Genomic DNA, 23,197 nt, shown 5'->3' with positions numbered 1-23,197 from the left:
TCTAACTAAACTACTGGAAGTGTGACTTGCAATTTTCCAGGAGTTCAGCCTTCTAAACTTACAGTCACTACGTTGGAAATTCAGAATCTCTGCCTTACAGGTAATAATGAGCTAATGTTTTTACAAATGGCCATTACCCTTCAAGGTGTTTGTTTCAAAATGCAACATCACAAGAAGATATGTGAATGCAGGAGATAATAGAGGTCTGTATTTTCCAATGGAAATGATAGGACTGAATTTAAGTTTGTTTTCATAGTTTTCAGCCACCTAGGTGCAAATAAGGAGGTTCATGTGTGTCCATAGGTATACACATTCCTCCTTGCAGCTCTTTCTATTTCATTCCCAAGAAGACTTAATGGAAACTGCAGCTGGATACAGCTAATCAAAGTCTTGACATTTTATTTGCACATGCTACATTATTTATTCAGTTAGTTATAGAACAGCACATCTACTTTTAATTCATATTTTTCTAAGCATCTAGTAAGAGATATCAGCAGTTCAAAAATGTATTACATTTGTTCCAATAGGATTCAAGGGTCAGTAAAAATAAAAATAGTAAGATCACTCCTTGAAAAAGACAGTTAATTACAGTTCTATGAAGAAGAACAAGACTGCAGAATAAGTACCTGCTATATTAGCACTCTAATTTCATATGTATCATGTAGGGTCCTTATGCATCTGGACAAGAGTATTTCAGACTAAATTGTCTGGCATTAATTGGCAAAGATCCTGCTTTAAAACCAGCTCCCTCCCTAGAGTTATTTCTAACCCTTGGTTACCTGTTTTCCCTACCTTCATTTTATTTCCTTCTATAGGTTTACAATATGTGATAAAAGCTCTTTCATCTGGTGTTGTTTAGCATCGTTATCTGACCTTGACTTTGATGATTTAGAACAGACAGACATGATCCTCAGAATACAGGCAAGAGGCAGAAATTTATTTTAAAAATCAGCAAGACTACGTTTTTGTTCTCAGGAAGGACTCTGGCTGCTCACATGTCACTGTCAGAAGTAAAATGAGGAGTCACATGGAGAGATTATTGTCCCTGATCTTTTTCCCAAATACTGCTGTGACACCAAAACCTAAAGACTGCAGGCCCTAGGACCTTTCTGAGCCATCCCAGGTCAACCATTGCTCTCCCAAGCTGTTTCTGGGCAGATTTGGGAGATCCCATGTGTAAGAACATCTCTTAGCAGTGTGGTTGCAGTCAGAGATGGACTGTGTGGAGAATGTGGAGGCCATGCCAACTATGGAGCTAGCCTGAGGACATGGATAGCTCATCAAATCTGCATGGTAAGTGGCACAAAATACTAATAAATGCATGCAAACATTACATATACCTTCAAATTATGAAATCAGGCTTAAAGATAATCCCCCCTTCCCAAATAATGCACCTTTATTTTTCTCTTAGGTCACGATTTCAAAGTTACAGATTTTACTTCCTGCAGAATTTTTCTCTAGTCACAGAAAACAGAAACTTGTTTATGCAATTCATAAATGCAAGCTGAGACTCTCACATAATTACAGGTCTCCAAACAATATGCACACAGGAGCTGCAGGGCTACACTGGATAATCAGTTTTAAGACAGAACAGCCTTTGAAACAAGCAGAGAATCTCATTACCCAGCTGCATAAATCCATGGTTCAGTCACATCTTGAACTGTCGTGGGCAGTTATCATCCCCCAATCTCAGAAAATGCAGAATATAACTGGGAAAGATCACGAGCAGTGTGACAGGCATATTCAAAACTGTACTATTCAAAATATTATATTAAAAATATTCAAAAGCTGGAACTATTTTTGAAAATATGAGACCTTTAATAAGTAGACATTAGCTGGGAGTGAGGAGTAGGGAAAAGTGCCACATTAAAAAAAATGCACAGAGAGGTACCTTGGGAATGGCTGCTCACAGTCTCTGGCAAAGCAAGAACTACAAGTTAACAGCAGTAGCAGATGGCAGACTCAGAGAAAATGAAAGAAATTGATTTTTCACATTGCGCAGGTAAATACAGTTTTTTTCAAATGCAAAGCATCTACACGAGTTCAAAAGATGACTAAAAAAAAAAAATCAAAAGAAAAAAATGAGGGTTATTAATTACAAAGACACCATCTCAGACTCAAGGAGTCTCTGGGGCCAGAAAAATATTCTAAGGAAACATCATTATATTTTTGACCTTTTCTTTTTTACTTCTTCCAAGCATCTACTTTTGTCTGCTTGGTGACAGGATATTAGGGAAAATGGATACATCCATCCCATGCTGTGAATACAAAACCTTTAGTTTGTGTTTTAGAACTGCCAAGAATCATGAAAATTAGAAATAATCAAAAATGCCCCTCAAGATTTTTTCCTCTGCATAACAACTCCAGAAGGTAAGATGTAGATTCTGGTTTAGTTTCCTCCCATTATTTCTATGAAAATCACAAAGTTCCCTCCTGGGCCCTGACCCTTTTTCTTCCCAGAAAGCTCTGAACTTTGCTAGGGGACCCTTAAGTGACAGGGCAAGCTCAAGTGTAAAGGACATGCAAGATGTAAAGCAGCTTTACAGTATTTCATCAGCAAGCCTTTGCATCTATGCTAGTGAATTTCTTCTGAGAGTGTCGGAGACTTCCTTGTTTACAAGGGCACTGCTAATTCCAGTACAAAGCTTACAAGAGCTCACTTTAAGCCATGCCACAGGTCCCAAACTAACTCATGAAACACGAGCACATCTCCCCTCCTCCTGCCTCGGCATAGGAATCCCAACCTCTGCCTTGGACCTGATGATTTTGTGAACTGAACAGCTCCTGCCACGATGCTAGGAGGCAAACTACCCTGTTATAGCCTGGTCCAAGCACACAGTTTTGGTTTTGGTTTTGGTTTTGTGAGGCAAATGGGACAAGAGCATTTGTATGAGGGAGAAAGAAGGCTGTGAAGGACAGACCTGATATTTTGTGGGCCAGCCTGGATAAAGGAAAAAACAAGGTCTGCCTCTGGACAAGTGGGCCGGGGGATCAACCTCAGAGGTGAAGCTTGTGTTTGGGGAAATTAGCAGTTATTCTGAATGAAGAGCAAGGCTAAGACACACATTTACACTGAGAGGTGTAAAATTAGGAAGTAGCATAAAATTTCTCATTTCTCTCTTTAATCAAAAGACTGCTTCATGACATTAAGGAGGCAATCAACCTACAAATGGTGTCTCGGAAGGAATAACTGCATGTTGTTCGTGATAACAAGTGCATCTTCTATGAAAGATTGAAAGAGCAATCAATTGGCACACAAATATCTCTGCTGTTATTTGTAAAGGGAATTTACAGAATTAAGGCAATGTCTAGTATATCTGACATAAAAATTGGCAGTTATCTCAAAATATGTAACCTCTGGCTGGCAAGTAAGTACATAACATAGTGCTTAGCAGGGATCTCTATTCCAATACTTCCTCCATCAATTTGCAGTGCACAATTTGGCTTTCAGTATTGGGATACATATTGCTTCATTTAAAATTAAGTCTCCTGATTGTCTCAGTGGGTATCTCAGACAATATTTGAAGCAATTATGTCACTTGAAAAGCAGCATAGGAAAACAATGTTGTGCCACTTTATTTCTCTTCACAGCTGTCCAAACAATGTTAAATGAATCAGAAGTGCCTTGCACTCAGAGCAACAATAATAATTCAAAATCTCTCCAGCACAGCAAGAGCCATTGAACAATTATCAGGAGTCTTTCTGGCTAAATAAATATATTTTGCACTTCTGAAGCAATCCAACAGGAATGCACACCACCAAGAATAAAAAAACCCCAACCTTTAAAAGTGTTAACATGTCATATAATACAGATTATTCTATAATTATTTCAATATCTATTTTACAGTAGAGGTGTGTTTCTAAAATTTAGGACTTCCAATGCCATCCTATTTGGCCTGCATGGAAAATCACTCATATCTTCTTTAGGTTTTTTACTTGACATTTATCATTTTTGTTGCTTCGGTGTCCTCTGTCATTCTCCAGGTATCTGCTTGCTTAAAGTAGAGTCTGGAAATCATACCTAGGTCAAATTAAACACAAAGATAAGGAGATATTAAAACCTGACCTGACTCCACACATGTTTAAGTTCAGTATAAGGAAGTATGTAAGTATTTGAGATGTGAATACTGGCAATAGTAATTGCTAGTGACACAAAAAGACCTGTGGAACAGATTTCTTGGGGAAATTTTTTTTTCCCTTCTTTATCCTTTCATATTCCTGTAATACTGCTTCTGAGATTGGGGGAACCACAATCAGCACAGTCTGAAAAAGTGAGATGAAGGTAAAGAGAGATATACCTAAAATGAAAATGGTGATATGAATAATCAGTGATGTCACATTGGACTCATACCAAATCAGAGAGGTGCCACCATCAAAGGTATGACTGGAGCCTCAGCTCAGCATACTGCTAAAGCTAAATTTAACAAAATTAGTGATTGTCAGAACGAAGTGTCAGTGGATCATGGTTTATCTATGAAAAAGATAACCAAATGAAATTAAATTCAACCAAATTCAAAGGTATTTACTTGGTGCCTCATTCAGAGCATCTAAGTAGCAGTTTTACTGTAAGATAATATTCTATGATCAAGGTGTGGTTATGAATATGTTCACATTTTTTCCATCAAGGTTTTTATTTTTTTTTCTGTAATTCTTGTTAATCAAGTAGAAATAAATTACCTATCTAATTTATTTCCTACTGTGTCTATTGCTTTCTTTTTCCTGGGACATAAGTACTCTAGAAAATTGCTCCTGTTGGAGGCTGGACTTCAGATGTACAAATTGAAGCTTTCAGGGCCAGTCTAATATGCAAAATGTGGTCTGATGGAAAATACAGGTAGAGGTACTATGTGGTGACTGGCACTGCTTAGCATTCATTTGGATTCCAAGCTGCAACATAGAAATGGTGCAAAATTTGGATACACAACATTTATCAACACGATGAATAAAACGTAAGCATCTTCTCTTTTTTCTGTACAGTATGAAGGAAGAAAAAGTCCAAATCTTATTACAGAAGTAAAATCAAAGGCAATTGTCTCACAAATGGGTTGTTACTCACGAAGTATTTTCAGGAGTCGTCTGAGAGATGGGAGCAAAAGTTCTAATTTTGTTTCCCTATTGCAATGGGCAGGCCACTTCTGTGCTCCCTTTTCCCTGTTTATAAAATAAGGACAGAGCAATAATGAGTTCTTAGGTTTTATGATTCCCTTAATGTTTGCATAGCACTTTATCAGGAGTAACATAAAAATAATAACTATGGGATGTATCACAGAAAACACAAATATCTCTATTTTCAGAGTGTTGCCTTGTATTAGTTCTATATTTTCTTGTAAGATAACATGACCTTTAGGTAATAAGAAATAAATTACTAGGTAGCATACTAAGTCAAAATTTGGCATGAAATATTCTAAAAAAATCATTTCCATCCCAGGGGAAACAAAGGTATTTAAAAGATGCTTTTACAATAAAAATAAACTATTAAAAAGTTGGCAGAAATTCTCTGGGCATAATTGCAGCTGTGTTTGTTTCAAAATGCCTATTAAATCTGATTCACCAGGACTGTACTACTAGAGTGTCTCTGCCTATGGGAAAAGCCTAGGAAATAATTTAAACTACTTTAAATTGAAAATTTAGAGCTGTTGTAATTAATTGTGCATCATTAGAAACAGCTCAATTAAAAAAAACACGCAACAAAACAAAACAAGATTGTTTATAACATAACAGATAATTAGCAAACTGCTGCAGAATCCAAAGATTCTCCAGAATACATGTAGTACAAGAGAAAGAAAGAGAAAAAGGCATATCGCAGGCATAATCATGTTTGTATAGCAAACCTCAAATTTTCCATCGTATCTTTCAGTACTGAATCTTCCCTGCGGTTTAGTGGAGCCCATCCCCACCGGCTTTTACAACCCACAGTTAAACCTTTGTGAGTGTTACCTACACTTGGGCTGAAGAAAATTTGGAGAGATAAAACACCCTGGCTGCCCTCTGAGGAGGAGTTATGAGGATTCAGTTTGGGAGGCAGAATGATGAGGATGTACAAACTATAGATATAGCTGTGTTTAAGCCTCTTTTTTGTGATCAAGTAGTTTTTAAGATTAAATATGGGGTTTTCTGTGTGTCTTAGGATTGATAAGAAGTCTTAGCAAGTGCCACATCATGGTCATGCACTTGTGAGCCTGCACGGGGACCCTTAGAGAGAGTTTGATGTCTGTCCCAGGCCCACAAGGATGGCCATGTGTAAACTGGAATGGAACATCCTGTGCAGTGCTAAAAGGTCTTCTGCAAAGTAATGGCTAATTTTTTTTCTGTTTTCCAATCCATTACAACTGTATGCTCCTATCTTCTTGGTATTATCTTGATAATAAATAACTTACTTATACTGGTGTTTTGTATGATCTTCTCCTAAAGCACATACACACATCTAGGACAAAATCTGTTGAGATTCCCATCAGCTAAAAAAATATTAGAGGCGCCTCATGTATCCTCCACCACTGGATGTTACAAAATTAAAAGGGGAAAATATCAAAGTATATGTTTGGAATTCTAGTAGAAAAATGTTACCCTTTAAAGCTTGAGTGGTCAGCACTGATAACACAGAGAAACTACTTAAGATCAGATTTGGCAAAAAAGGATTTCTGTCATACTGTCCACACACCTTGAAATCACACAAGTTCATAGAGCCTGATGAAGCTGGACCTTTATATTTAGTAGAAATCTAATGACATATGGGCTTTTTGGTCAGTTTTAGTTGTGTAGTCACTCAGCATAATCACATTATACTTGGGTATTTTGAAAATGTGGGAATCATTCTGCCAGAGCAAACGAATGACTTACATTCTGCATTGCATTGTCAGAAGTGACTTGCAGGAGTTATGCAGGGAAACTGATAGGACAGATGATCCTTCTCCTTTCTCTGGGTTTGTAATTTTCTCCTGTTAGGCAAAAAGCAGCTCCAGCATTGGTTGGGAAAAGCCTCTGTGCTGGAACAACAGAGCTTATGGTTATTTTGTTCATAACATAGTTTCTGCAATTTAAAAGAGAGCAATAGACCAAAGAGGAAAGTACAGTCAAACCGTGGCCAGCTGAAGTGAATAGACTCTGTCTGAATGGTAATTTAGAGACACCTTAGCACTGACTTTAGATGTGCTTCAAAAAGTGTTGTTCATAAGGAGGAGATGCAATTAAATTAAATTCCTCTCCAACAATATTTTACAGCTACCTATTGTAAGTTTGTGAAAAGTGTCAGTGGAGATACTAACACATCTCCTGCCAATTTGAACTTCTCTTAAAAATTAAAATTTCTGTACATTTATACAGTATTATTCTGCTTCTGTATAGCAGCACTTTCTTTTCTATTCTAGAGGAGCTGTGTTCTATTATTCATGGCTAATTTTAATTACTGTATCTGTAATTTCAGCCACATCCTAATTTACCACATTGATTATCCATTAAGATCCTGTGAACTGTAAACTGTTATTTCCCTCTCTCCCTCAGCAATCATCTCAGTTATTCACTCAGTCTTCCCACTGCAGACTTTTCTATTCAGAGATGAAGTCGGTTGATTATTTATTTTTGTAGTAATAGTGTCCAAAACAGTTAATGTTCAGTTGACTGCACATTTTCCTCACCAGAACAGTGATGGTTTCAAACTGCACTATGCAAGAGCGAAAGTCTGTAGAGTGAGAGAGAAACTCAGTCTCTATGCTCATTCTCCTGCTTGCAAAAATATACTGGTTTTGATTGCATGGAAAGCCATACTCAGAGTCATGTTCCTTTCACAGCCATTTAAAGTCTGGGAAGAGTGGTCTGTGCATGGATGTGTCAGTCCTCAGCAACCACAGTCACTGCTAAGGAAATTGTAGAAAAGCTGTCAAGTTTGGGGATTAAAACTGCTTGTTATTGATGGCTGGGGAGGAAGACCATGCCTGTGAGACACATGAGCTGCTGCGGGTTTATTCTGCATTCCTACCTGCCCAAAGCTTGTTGCTCGCCTCTCCTGCTCTCCAGCCATGGCTCTCCACTGCAGCTCCAGCCTGGCCCTCTTGAAGGAAGAAGATAACCCCAAGCAGAAGGGATATGAGGTTGTTGCAGCCCCCCACAGGTTAAGCAGGCTCCCCACAAGCAGCGCAGCATGGGCTGTAGTGACTTGCTCAGACACAGACCTCTTCTGACTGCCCAATTTTTCAAAGTCTTGGTTCTAGGAGATATCTCCTTGCCTCACACCCAGGCCCTTAAAAAAATCTGACTCCCTCTTTCCTTGCAGAATGTACACACATTTTTCAAGACATCATTGCACCCTCTTCATTCATCCTTGGGAAACAGACTTGTCTTTCTTATACCTTCTGTTTTCTACTGTTCCTTTTCAGTAAAGTTGAAGCTGCCAAAATTACAGTGTTTCCTCACCCATTCCTCTAACCATGTAATCCTTACATCCTGCTTCAATCTCCTCTCATAGAAGAGTATGTTCTTGACTTCTAAGGCTCCTTTGTTCCATTTTTCTTAGGCTCAGCTTTACTTTCTCTCTTGTTCTCCTTTCCCAACTCTGGCCTTATTTCAGACAACCCTAATTATGGGAACATCTTTCCATTTACTATCCACCTGGTTCCATCCTTTCATGTGTTCATCCTCAGGAGCTTCCCACAGCTCATTGGATCCTCAGTGCCTTTAGACTGTGGATAAATCAGTGTGAGGACCCAGTCTGTCCCTGGCACACTTCACCTGAAGCGTAGCATGGCTCTGGTGCAGATTTTTCTCTCTCACTTTGGGTAAGTCATGTATTTTCAGGACTTTCATGCACCATTTGAAAACTGAGGATAATGTTTTGGGGGTTTTTTTGCTTTCCCTTGCCATCTACTTTTTATAATGGAGTCAGCCCAACAATTTTAGAGCTGGAGCAAGGACTTCTGATGAGCTTGTGGAACTAATGGCAGTTTTTATTTCAAATGCTCACAGGAGTGCAGAGGGTAGTGTTTCTCCCTGTTCCTACCTTTACTTAGAGGCAGGTGCAGAATTGCATTTGAAGCAAAGACCAGCCTGTATACGCACGTAGATGGGACCTGGGCCATGGACATGAGCTGAAACACCCCCTTGGGCTGACCCTGCATTAGAGCAGGGTCTGGCTGTGCCTCTGTGTTTCCCTACTCTCCCCCTCAGCTCACCAGCATGTGTCTGCGAAGGATCCTGCCAGGCTGAGTCCTGCTGGGTGCTGGTACTCCTCAGACACAGAAAATGAATGTTATCTGTATTTTTCAAATGGGACAAGTAATTTTAAATTTCTATAGTAAGTACACTAATAAGTGAGTCAGTTTTGTCTGTCTAATAATCCTGCTTTTCCTTTTCCTTTTGAATGGGCTTAAGAATTTTTAGCCAATACATATACAAATTCTTATCCTGTATTCTTCTAATGACAGCAAAATATAATGGCATTATTTCTACTTTACAAAGTAGAAATAATGCCATTTAGGTACAGAGATTTGACAAAAATCAAGCAAAGGAAATTATTGTGAAGCACAGAAAGGCCAACTAAAACTTCTTCAATTTACCTGCTGTGAAAAGATTCTTCTCCTGATATTATTGCTGGAGCTACAGAATCAGGAATTAAAATTTCTTTGATTTTTTTAGTTGCCAACAACTCACTACCCTCTAGTGTTTATCATGAGTGAATAACTACAGGCATTTACCAGCTCCATTTGGGACACAGACAAGTATTGGAGGTTTGGATAGTGAAGCTGATCTCAAATGTTTGCAGATGCACCATCTGTGGCTATCAAAACCCTCTGCAATACCATATGTGACACCAATTCAGATACACTATAAAACCAAACTGGGAGAGAGGGCATAAATTGTTGGAAGCAAACATTTATCTGAGGATAGATGAAAGGCAAAATGGCACTGAATGGAAAATATTACCATTTGATTTCTCTTGGAAAATGCTTGCTCACATTTGCATAGAAAGCTTACCTAGAAATTAAAGAATGCCAGTGCTTTCTGAGTGGGGTGTTGACTAACAATGCAAGAATCTCAGCCTTTCCAGATCACCAACATTCTCTGTTTAGGAGACTGTCACAGAAAATTCCTTAATTGTGTCAGGTCCACTGAGTGAGTGAGGAGATGAGATTTTGCTATATTAACTCCTTTGGACAAGGACTTACACTACCCCTACACTTTGCCTAAACTTGGCACAATTTAAGAAGCTCTAAAAGGCTAGGGAGAAAGAAAGCTTTGTCTTTCACAGCAGAACGTGACTCACAAGAGTCCTGAAAGCCCTAGGCATTTCTAAAGTCATCCAGACTCATCCAAACTCATCCCTGGTACCTAAAGTACTTCCCACATGTTTTAGATGCTCCTTGGAAGCTTGAAGATCTATGAAATTTTCTTCTTCAGTGAAAGTGAAAGGTTATTCAGAGAGATTATTACATTTAGTCCAGAAAAAATTATTTAAGCATACGTAAAATTTTCTAATATGGTTATATAAAAATTTACAAGAGCAGGCCCAATATATCTTTTTCCAGGTTTCCAAAAGGGTAGAATATTTATCTTAGCCAGAAGAAACACAGTTTGTGTTTTCCCTGCTTGAGGCATTTGAATCCAAAGCATGCACATGACCACAGTCACTGCAGGAGGAGGCACCTTCTGTAACATCCCTTGAAGCTGAGCTATTGCACAGCTAGGAGAGTCAGAGAAACAAAGTGTGGCTCTATGACCTAGTGAGGAAATATCGATCCAAGACTATACAGTCCAAAGATCTTTTCCTCCTGGATTTTTCTGTATATATTGTACTAGATAATCACTGGATTAAATGACAGTAGCAGTATATGAAACATCTCTCATCATTATCTGACACTGCTTTTCTGAAATCTCGTTGTCTTTATCAGTATTTTTCACAGCAAGGTGAGCCATATGAAATGAAATTACATATTTTAAGAGGTGTTAATATTTGCTTCCATCATGTTACATTGTTTTTTATCCTCTTCTTCCAGTGTATTTGAGTGTTCAGTCTCTGTCCCAGAATGTCAAAGGTAGCCCATAGGGATATGCATGATACTTGATAGCCCTGGTCAGGACATACAAGAAAACTTTGCAATCTGCTGCAAAAATGAGGGAACTTAATGAATTTTTCATGTACAGCTAAATTTTATGCTATACTGAGTGATGCTTAATTCAAAAGAAAAATACCCCAGGCTTCTAGTTTGGGGGAAGACAAAACAGATGGTCACTTTAATGATTAGACATACATTTAAAAAGGGGAAGATTTCAAAATCAAAACCCCTGGCCTCTGTAACATGTACATGAAGATTAAGAATCATATCTTGAAGCAGACAATGAAAATATAACAATATTTCCAACTGAGGTGTAGACATTTATGAACATCTATCAAGGAAATTAAATTGTGATTCTACTGAAATCCCCATCCTAGTTCCCCTCACTAAGTGAAGTTCTGAGAAGCTAATTCTGTCTTTGTATTTTATTGTGAAGACATGACCCCTAATTAAGCAGCTGCAGTAACAAGACACACTGAATTACACAAGTGGTCAGGCGTGGTCTTTTAACAAACACACTAAAGGAGGTAAAAGACTGAAAAGAAGGTCAGCCATGAGCATCCCAGTCCAATTAGCAGGATGAGAACTGAAATGTTATTATTAATCATGTTGTCATCTTAAGACTGAAAACAAATCATTGAACGAGGCACACTCATGGTGCTTACCTAGTCTCAGCAGCACTCTCTCAAGACATGCCAAGAGCTTCTCGGCATTTCCTATTCAAATATGAGGATGACTCAGACACCAAGATACCACAAATAAGAATAGGGGATCTACTGGGGATCATAAGAGAGTTGGGCCAAAGTCCAATGCCAAGAAACCTGACTACAAAGTGTATCAATGAAACTAGGAAAGGGACACTTGTCTAACTGTATGTACAATCGGAAAACATTTATAGGAACATTAAAAGTTGAAGATATATTGAGGTAATTCTAGCCAAAAGGTTGGGAGAAGTCAGAAATGCTTTTACAAATAATACACGGAGACATTTTAAGCACCATAGAAGCTTACAGGTAAATAAGAAGATAAAATTGATGGCAACCTGGATGATGATATTTAAAGACAGCAGTTTGATAAATTGTCAAGCATTAAAGGCTTGTTCAAACCAGATATTGACAAAAGGAGGTCTGGATGTCATCAGTGGAATTAATATTAAGAGAAAATTATCTGAATGTGTAGTGGGTGATATTAGAAACAATAAACAGCATAATCAAATATTGAACATCTGGTACTCTAAGTCTGTTACAAAATTAGCAGGCTGTGCAAAGATAGGAGACGAAGTAGGTATATTTTAATTACCCATTTGATATAGAATCCAATGAATACCTGAAAAATATATTAAAAAACCATTAGATAAAACAATTGCTAAACAATCTGAAGGATGAATAATGCTGTGATAAATGCCAATTGACCAGCAGGGAAAACACATGCTTTGCTTAAGAGTACTATCAACAACTTGACCCCTCCTTTTGAAAAGAGCTTGTGAGGAAAAGCCTCTGTTTCAGCATTACTCCAAAATCAGATGACACAGACTAAAGGCAATTCTGTGGCTTTAGTCTGAAATGTAAGTTGCAGTATGAATGGATTAGTGTTCAGTGCAGACTGATGAAAGCAAGTCTGTGCTCATTCATGAAGAGCAAAAGTGTTCATTCACTGTGTCAGTAGACAGCACATCATTCACTGACACAGCAATCTGCACAGACTGTGATCCAGATTATGCATAACAGAGAAGTGATGGACAAGAAGATCAGCAGAGGCAGAGAATAATGAAAATTGCAGTCCAGGTGACTGGCAAACTTATTACACTGAAAGCAAGTCAAAGGTGCATGAAATGGATTAAGAGCTGACTCAGAGATCCGTAAACATTCTGCTGTGTGCAGGATTTAGGTGTGCTGCACAATGTGAACACTTCTGCTTAAAGGCTTATATAGTCTACAATAAAGTGCCTAGGGGAACAAGCCCGAAGGTGTCCTTAGAAATTTACTGTCTGGTTGGGGTTCCTTCACTGTGGCTTTAGAGAGAAATATACCCACAGGGCTCCATGCTTTGGCTTTTCTTGTTTTCCTGCTTCATATTTTTATGAACTTATGCAAATTTAGCTGTTCTGTCCATTGACATAATTTATAGATACAATGTTTTAATGTACATCAGTTGAAAACTTCACATATATCTCTGGCATGTCTTCCATGATGTTGATGCCTGAAGTGGCCACCTAAAAACAGAGACTAGACAAGAACAAGAGAATAAAGGTAGGTATTTATTTGAAGAGCCTTCAAAGGTACACCCTGGGCAGTCAAAAGGCTACACCCAAGATGGACCCTGGGTCACGAGTTCTTCACACTTTTATAAGTTTAGTTCATTTGCATATCAGGGTTAATTCTCCAATTAAAACTTCAGTTAATGATGTAACTACCCCAAGTTTGCCCTCCTCTTAGTTTACACATTTTGGGCCTAGGACAATCTGGGTGTCCTTGGAGAGCAAGCTTGGAGAGGTTTGTTATGTCTAACCAGCATGATAGAACAGCAGCTAACAAGCCACAAGAAACTTCAGAGTTACACACTAGGCAGTACAGGACTTGAAAAATATAAAAGCTAAAACCTAAAGCATCAATATCATGATGTCTCATCATAGCTAGCAATGCTGCGAGATACCTTTTATTTTTCTCTTGCAATCTTTATTCTTATTTTCTTGTAGGATCCCTAAAGACACCACCACACACCTTACTTGTTTCTCACATCTACCAGTAAGAAATTTCCATGGCCCTGGCTTCACTCTCCTGTTTAGTCTGCACCCAAAGTTCTTTCTCCATAGCTCTTTTTCTCTTAGCTCAGTATCTTTTTCTCTCTAGCTACACTGGCAGAGGCAATCCCAGGCTGCTCACAGCTGCTCCCTGTGACCACCATCCCAGCCTGATGCTTTGACCACAACTTCCTTCTGCAGAAGAAAGCTGTTGTTGCTCTGCAGCTCCATTTCCTGATCCTCACACATCAGCAATCAACTCACAAAAAAGGCAGAGTGTGGTCTTTTTGGGTCTCCCTCTCATGGTACCCATAAATAGATCAGATCAGCTTAGTATTCCTCCTTCTCATCTCTCCTGTAAATTCTTCTTTGAGTTGATCATTTCAAAGAAAACAAAATGCTTGATGAGCAAAGATTTTTGACTCTTATTCTGTCAGATACTCTCACTATTCCCATATACTTCCCTGTGTGCACCCTTTGTGTAATCTTTGAGTTGCAGTCTCTTTTGGGGATGTGTGTTTGTGTAGAACTTCTCACAAGGAATTCTTCCCACTGAACTTGTTTCTAAATTCCACAGGGAAAAACCCACCCAATGGGAACTGAACCAGTGGGATAGCAGATAGCAGTCTGTGTTTCTGGAGCAACCACACACACCACAATACAAAATAGCATGAAATTTGTCAGTCAGTCTAGGGTTTTGTTCACCCCTCTTCACCATAAAAAGTGTGCACTTGCTGCCAACAGTGCCTGAAGACACACACTGTATGGCATCAGCGAGACACGCAGTACAGTAACAGTCCTAAAACATGACTTGAATGTTTCTTTTTACTGTGTGAGAAGTAACTTTGATGGCTGCTGTCAAAGTTGTACACATATCCTCAGACAACCATTTTTTCCTTTCATTAATTGACTACCAGGGTGCTCCCTAATTAAATTTCCCTTCCCACAGCTTTATGTAAAAGGTATACATTAACCATTTTTTCAAGAGTGCCTGCACTGTACTAAGTTTGCATTTGCTCTGGGTTTTCTTGCTCAGCAGAAAGCAAATAGAAGTGCTTTAAAACCAGGATGGAACTCTTTATTGTTTTTGTATCTAAAGTGTACAGTCCAGTTTTGAAAGGGATAATTGTGACCCTAAAAGGGTAATTCTCACTAATGCTCTTGGGAATGTACTTTCTCTGGTACATAATTTTAAAAGGTTGCCCTAGTGCATGTCTATTTTAAACACAGATATGCAAATAAATAATCTATTTTTTCCCCTAATACCTGAAAACAAAAGCTGATTTTCTGACATGCAAACCTACAGCAGCTGTCTGATCTTTTAATCTGTTACATATGCTTCTTCTGATGCTCTCCCTGTAGGAGAACACAAAACTGCTGTAGACATCATTACACTTCTTGAGCTGCAAATTCAAGACCTGTGCCCTTTTATACTCCCAGAGTGGTGCTTAGTAACCAGGGGATTTAGAAAATATACTGTGCACACTCCTCTGGCCACTGAGCTGTAGGATTTTGAAAGCAGCTCACTCTTTCTCTGCTTATCATTTTAATCAATTAAAAGGGTTGTCCATCCTGTGCTGATCTCTCTTCAACTCTTACTAGATCAAAAGACTCCAGCTGATTATTGTTGCAGATTAACAAGATATCAGACAAATGTTAATTTAGATGTTACAAAGTCAGTGTCAGTATTCACTGAAGTCTCTAAGGTCTGCTGACAAGAGATGAATATGATTAAGAAAGGAAAAGGAAGAAAGTTTGAGGTATGATTATTTTTGTCTTCTCCAAATCTCAGAAACACATGTAGGGTATGCCCAGCCACTGCCCTGGAGGGATGTCTGCTGAAATAAGGAGATTGCTCAATCTCCCAGCAGGACCCCCTCCTGGGAAGGCAGCTACTTTCAGTCACAGTGAGAAGAAGACAGACCTAGAATCCTCTGGGAGACCCTATGCAGATCCTCTGTAACCCATTGGCCTTTACCTTCTGACACCCACCCCCTGTATCCCTATAAGAGCTAGCCCTCTGCCCCTGCGAGACAGAGACGCTCGTCCCTGGCTTTCCCTTCGCAATTAAGTTACCTTCATGCGGAACAGCCACACGGGCCTCTCGTCTCTCTCTGGTGTGGCTTGGCCTGGAGGCTGCCCTGCAGAGCTGAGCTGGAATCACGAGCTGACAATCACTAAAGAGCTGACAGCTTCTGCAAGGGCTCCTCTGCCAGCAGCTGAGGGAAGACACCGGGCCTCGGGAAGGCGATTGCTTTCGGGACCATCTCTCCGGACCGGTCACCTCTTCCTCAGTCAGAGCTACTGACCCCTCACCAGCTGCCATAATACATGTCCCCGCAGATCTGCTCAAGAGATAGAGATGGGAATGAAATGCTTACATTTTGTTTGTTCAGGCCCTGACAACACAAAAACCACAATCCGAACCCTATTTTCTTCTCTTTTCCTATCACACACAATCTAGGAGTCAAAAAATACCCCTGAAACTAATAGGTGAAAGATTAGATTACAGGACAGAGCAGTAGCAAGTCTGGATGGTCTTGTAGAGTCCCTCATAGCCTAGATAGAGAAGATCTTATTTGCATAAATTTAGAATCTTTATTTTAGGAAAAAAGCCCCCAGCATTGTTCCACAGAGAGTAGGCATAAAAGATCAGTCTGTTGTGCCAAACTTCATGGAAGCTTGGGGGTGCAGGTGCTCATCTGAGCAGTAGTAGCTGATGGGTACACTGGAAAACTTGAACCCAAATGGCAGAATCTAATCTCTATGATATTTTATGAGCAATAATGTCAGCTCGCCATTAACCCTGTTTCCATTCCCTCCTATCCAGCTTTAGCTCCACCTTATTATGGTGTTGGTGGACACCACTTGAACATGACCTCCCCATGTGAGTCTTGAGCTAAGAAACACTTGACTTTACCAACAGGATGATCTCTTAGAAGACTATGGGGATGGTTTCATGTTTGTGCCATGCTGGTGACAGGACCGATACTGATGTAGTGTCCACTTGTGTCAACATTACGTTGTTGAGACCACAGTGAAAATTGGAAGTATTTAAAAAAGAGTTGCAAAATTATTTCCCATGCGGCACCCATGCCTGAGAGAGAGATGGAGAGACTTACAATGTTTATTCAGGAGAAATTAATTACTTGCTTTCTGTCTGCAGATATCTGTCTGGGGAATAGATCTTTGATTGTAAGCAGGTCTTCTTTATAGAGGAATAAGGCACAGTGAGATTCAGTTCTCAAAAGTAAAATATAAATGAAGAAGTTTAGAAACAGTTTTTACTTTTCTGCTTACGACAACAACTAATAGATGGTGTGTTCTCCACCACTGAAAGGCTTAATTCAGGGTTGAGTATATTTCTAAAAATTATGCCACAGTTCATTCAATAACTCATTATGAGTTTGATGCTGAGATGTATGCAGTTATGGGTTACAGGTCTTTGGCAAGTATTAAGCATACTATCAGGTTGTTTCACAGCAAAGATGTGTCCTTGCTTTAAGCCTGTTTTTCAGATGTTAGATCTAGAGAGTATATGGCTGCTAGACACCTTCTACCATAATGTACTCATGCTTGCACTGAGAATTTCTAGGCCACGGCTTCTGTATAATATATAAATATAGCATGCTTTTGATAACTGAATATAATCATATTTGTCTCTTGCTCTGTGGATGTTAGACAGCTCAAAGCAGCATTCTGCTAGGACAGTGTTTCTTTCCTTCCAAAGCACTAAAACAATGTAGGCTGCACAAGGTTCTGCTCATTGGTTCTGCTCATTGTACAAAAGAACCATGTGGATATCATGACAGAAAGTAGTTCAGAGAACTTTATTACCAGAGACACTAGTGTATAAATTATCTTGAGAATACTTTGAGTGAGTGCTTCTTTTTTACACCTCGTTTTGCAATATCCAAGTCATGTCCTTTTGTTGAATTTAACATTTTAGCAGTACTTTTGCACATCAGCAGAATATGCAAGGTAGAGTAATCCTCAGCCAGGCATGAGATCCAAAGAGATCAGCTTTTTGCATCCAACAGCAGCCATAACTGTGGAGTTTACTTTTCAGTACTCAAAACATCAAAGTAGGTATGTATGAGGAAATCTGAATCCTTAGGTCACATCTTACCTAACTTTTCCCAGGCTTTGGTGTAATTTATAGATAAGCACATGTATATGTATGTTTTGTGGTATATGCTATACATTCTATAATGTTATAACCATTCTATAAAGTTTATACCTGTCTTGGGGTGACTTTATGATGTGTATCCCCTATTGCTGCTCTATGCCCAGAAATTAACTTTGTGCCTGCTTTGTTTTCTCCTAATTCTTATCTCACAGAAGGAAAATAAGTAATGGATATTTCGAACCAGAACCACTACACTTAATTGGTGTTTCTGCTCGGTTTACGAACTGAATCTGCTACAATACCTAATATGATTATTACTGATAATTTTTATCTCAGTATATTCCCTATATATTTTAAATGTGCCCTTCCTGCAACTTAATTGTCTTTGAGATCTTCTTGTTCTGAGACAGGAATGAAAAAATTTTCTACTCTTCCCCCTGGATATTTTTTACACACACAAAGCTGTAACATTAGGACACAAGGTTTGAAATAGGAAAAAGCTTTGTGCAATTCCACCATGACCAAATCGTTTTAACAAATATCATGCCAGTGCAAAAAGAGACAACCAATATATATATCAGCTGACATGTTTTTATCTCTGTTTTTCTAATGAGCTCTGGAAATTCTTTATCCTATACTGGCTAGCAGTGGAGGCATTCCCATCAGGTACATAGTCCTGAAACAAGCAATTGGGGTAGTGGGCATGGTACTATCCTACTGTTTGGTGAACTTTTTATGTTCCTTTAATGATGGATTCTAAATGTCAGGGTCATCTGTCTTTCTTGAAACAGGTTCTGGTTTTCCCATGTGGTGACAGGACTTCACTTTGTACAGAAGCAGGGCACATGTATTTGCACCATTTCCAAGCACACCTCTGTAACATAAAGAATGTTTTTCTCAGAGGTGTATGGACATTTGAGTGCAGATTGCTCAGTGAAGTAACTGACAGAAATACTTTGGTCTTTTTGGGAATAGGAATTGCAGCAGCAGATGCGGTCCTGTGCTCCTCAGATCCTGTAACCCTGACAAACCTGTCTCAGCTGCTGGGGCAGGGAGACCATCCCCTGGCCCTGATATGCCAGAATGGCATTGTGTAACTTAAAATGACACCAAACTCTCACTGATCAGGCTGGGAATGAGGATATTGTAGAGGAATATGTGAAGATGTAAGAGACAGCTGTCCTGGCAGGAGGATGTTGCCTTGCCCATCTGTGGCAGATGTGAAGGGCAGTAGTGCCCATGCAGTGCATTTCCTGCTCATCCTGCCTGTGAGGCCACACATGTCCTTCCCTGCTCAGTTCTGTCTGAATTTCCAGCCCATGGGGATTAAGGAGGGTGATTTGGAGAATTGAATGCATGTGGCTGGGGGAAAATGAGGCAGGATGAGATCTTCCTGAGTCCTCCAGGTTAAGCATACCTCGAAATGAAGGATATAAAAATTTAGATCTCCTTTTCAATAGGCCTGGGTGGCTTCTAGGACTTTTTGGCTGAAGTTGTCAAGGCTTGCTCTAATCCCATTTTTGCTATTGTGCTAAGGCCTTTAATACTTTAATTATTCAGCTGTGATTTCCTCTTCCTCAATCCCTGGAAGAGACTGACCTAAACTGAGAAGACTAACACTATGGTGAGAGAGATGAGCTTCAAGGTTTGCTAAGCTTTGTCAAAACTTCAGAGCATTTACATCTGTATTAAAACCAAATCTCTTACCAAGTGAGCTGTCAAGCCCATTAAGAATGATTCAATTTCATTTTTCATTTATAGCACAACAGATTCTCCAACCTGAAATGCACACTGCTCCTACACACCTAGCTGCTAATAATGTTAACTTTTCTGCATGTTATAAGTCAAAATGCTAAAAATTCAAAACTAAGCTAACAAAATGTCTCCTTATTTGAATTCCATCACAAGGTACTATTTGAAGTACGTTCTTAAGAGATATTGATCTAAGCTTTGTGTAAACTCACAAACATCTATTAATCAGCACCTTTTGATAACAATATATCATCAGGTAAAACACATAGTGCCCTTCCTCTTTATTCCTTCCAAAAAACCAGGTCCCAACAGACTACAGTCACAGCCTGCTCTGCACATTGAGGCCATCATTCTCATTAAAGTCCTGACAAACTTTCTTCATTCAAATGATGAGCTGGAGCAGGCTTGGTACTGCCTCATTTCTGAGACCACATATCCATGTATCCCTGGAGACAGGTGCCTTGTAGCAGCACACTTGAAAATGTTTTCTTTTTTATTTTTCCTCTTCCTCATTTTATCTCTTTTTCCCCACTATAGGAGTCTGGTTCCTTCAGTAAGCCCATCAAGTGACTTGGAATGTAGCCAGGGAAATGTCACCAAAATCTTTAACTGCAACAGAAGTTTTATTTCTTTCGTGTTTCCTTTTTGCTATCATTCCTTGTTGAATTTGTGTTACCCCTAGCAGAGGAGGGAGAGTCTCTTCACATGCATTTCAGAATTGTAGGCATTCACCTCGAAGTGAGGACTGTGTCAACTTAGGGTTAGAGCTATTCAGGCTGCTGAAATTCAACAGAAGCTTTAAAAGACACGATAGTCATGTAGCCCAGCAAGATCTCCTTTTACCCAGATGAGGGGCAGCAAATTCTAGTTCCTTCTTTTGATTGCTCTGGGGAAAGTTTTCTTAGTCAGACACCAAACAGAAAAATAATTCCAAAATCAACTTCTTTCAGAAGCCAAGATCCACAAACTGTCTGCCTTTGAATTTAAAAAGCCTCCTTATGTTTTTCAGTGACTTTTCCCAACACTTTTTATTACCTAAAATAGAAACAGTAAGAAACAGCACACCACCTATAACTGTACACTACACTGGTCAGCATTTACTCTTATTTGAAAAGTATAATAGAATTACAGTTAACATCTATAGTGAATGATTCAATACAGTTTCATACTGTGAAAAGTCACCAAAACACACTAGCAGGAGTTACACATATTACTTACACATGGTGGGTTTTTCTCTTCTGGTAAGTGATGCAGGAGTTCAGGCTGGGGAACAGGAGAGGACCTAGTGGCTTAGAATAATGTACTTTAATGTAGGCAGGGACAGCTGTGATAATTTCAGTGAGCTTCTGTATCACAGGCCCAGATTTCCACACACTAATGCCAAGGCAGTACTTCCTCCCAGCCAGCAAGGATTTGGAGGGAGAAGAGGTGGCAAGGTGCAGTAGGAACAGCTGTGCTTCCCACAGCAGGAGCAGCAGACTCTGGATACCACGGTGTGTGCTTGGCATGCAAGTGCCCTGCACAGGGTGGCCCTAATACAGCTCACTTCTTTATTTCAGAATATTAGCTTTTCCATTCCAAACTCCCCTGCATCCTCTGTAGTTCTTCACAGCAGTACAGGGCAGGGATTTACAAAAGTTGCTAGTCTGCTCTTTGCCTGTGGCATCCTAGACCATCCTCACATCCACATGAGACTGGGAATGGTGCTGGGGCAGTGTATCATCAATTCCAAGTAGTAAAGTGAAGGGGTAGCTGCTGTTGCTTCTGTCTGCTGCAAGAACACGTCAAGATTTTTAGCAGTACCTAATCCATCATTAGGCTGCTCGGCAACTGACTGATTTTTAGCATGTTTAATGTTCTGGGAAGGGTCGTCTGGAATTGTTATGTCAGAGGACGGATTTGTGATTCCTCAAGGCCAAGGTCATATGTGGCAATCATGATAAACTGGCATGAACTCCTGTCCAGCACAGGCCAGAGACCTTGTCAAAGTGCAGAGCAACAGAGGGTGGACACCCACGTGCCTTTGCAAACTACTGAGTGATGTTTGCCCCTGGCCAGTAGCTTCCTGGGGAGCAGCATCTATGAAGGACTTCCTATCCAAGTGTGATACACCTGAACATAATAGTGAATCCAAGTCCCACCTCAGTCAGCTGTTCCTGTGCTTAAATTACCTTTCTTAAAAACATGCCCCCAGTTTCTGGTCTGAATTCTTCAATCCACCAAGTCTGTATTTTCTTCTGCTTTCTTATTTCAGCTGGTTTCCTGGGTCTGACATAGCCTTTCCTAAATAATCTTGAGTTACTCACTCAATCTCTTTTTACATTAATTCATTGTTGCAAGGGGGAGTTTACAACATTTCTCTTCCCTAACCTCTCTTTCATGTCAAGATCAAAGACGTCCTAGGGCACTGATCTTTTCTGCATCTTGACACATTTTCTCGAGTGAAAGAACTGTTATTTCAGCTATGGCTTGTATAGTTGTGCTACACAGTATCCTAACAAAAGTTGCTTTTTGCATTAAACATGTCAGCATCTTTGCAGCTTCCATGTTATTTATGTTGCAAATTAAGAAACAGAGTAGGTAGCTGCACAAAGTCTTGATTATTGCAATAACTTTTCTTCTCCCAGCACACACCACAGCATTCATCCATCTGCCTAAAGAAGCTTCACATCATGAAAAATTAATATTTCTCCATCTTACTCCACATCATGTCTGTGCAGGTGCTTGGATCTGGGTCTTGCAGAAAACCATCCCTTCCAGGAGAGGCAATGGAACAACTTAAAGGGCTACAGCCTCCCAATTAATCTCATCTGGGTGTTGGATTGCTGCTTCATGCTGTGATCTAAGGACTAGAAAGCCCAACATTGCACCTCACAAGGTAGCAGAATCCTATCCCAAATACTGAACTAATTTTTGAGGAAGTCAGGTACATAAACAGACAGTAAGAGTACCTCTGTTGACTGTCTGTGACCTTTGCCATCATTTAGTTCCTGAATGTCACCACTAGATCCCATATTTTATTGCTCCTCTACCTGTATGGCCAGTAACACAAACTTCTACCAAAATCCTCTCAGGCTTTGTGGACCTATCAGATGTGTTAATCAAAGCAGTTTTATTACAGAGATGGCATTAAAAAGAAAAAAAGTGAATTAGTAACAAACAACGGCATCATTAATTATACCTCTAAAGTACTACAGAGATCTTTATAGGACTTCATGGAGGTGAGGCTGTGAGTCTTTAAGGACTAAGTGGTATTTTATACCTTTTTAGGCCATCCTACAGAGCTGGAAAACCCGATCAGCTTTTGGGGACACAAGCCATGATATATTTTATCCCACATCAACTGTAGGTCTGGTCACTTTAAGCTGAGTACTGCAGAAGACACTGTCCTCCTGGTGGCTTACCCCTAGATGGCACTGCTTGGCAGCCTGGCTCCAGCTCCCAACCTTTTCCTTGGCTTCATAGCCAAGGTTTCAACTTCCCTCAAGGTTGGGTGGGGAATAGCACAGTGAGGTGAAGGAATTAAATTTCTGC

General features: G+C 39.6%; 1 long non-coding RNA gene across 1 annotated transcript; it reads right to left on the bottom strand.

The window, feature by feature from the left end:
- Positions 1-1,765: 1,765 nt before the first annotated feature.
- Positions 1,766-6,973, bottom strand: LOC104692758. Its single transcript, XR_752398.4, has 3 exons — positions 6,838-6,973; positions 5,057-5,151; positions 1,766-4,021 (listed from the first exon to the last, which is right to left on the bottom strand). It is a non-coding gene; the product is annotated as an uncharacterized LOC104692758 (long non-coding RNA).
- Positions 6,974-23,197: the final 16,224 nt, after the last annotated feature.

Source organism: Corvus cornix, chromosome 2 (genome assembly GCF_000738735.6).
Source record: "Corvus cornix cornix isolate S_Up_H32 chromosome 2, ASM73873v5, whole genome shotgun sequence".
NCBI lineage: Eukaryota > Metazoa > Chordata > Aves > Passeriformes > Corvidae > Corvus > Corvus cornix.
The sequence above is the reverse complement of the archived record's forward strand: the minus strand, read 5'-3'. Positions and strand labels throughout refer to the sequence as shown.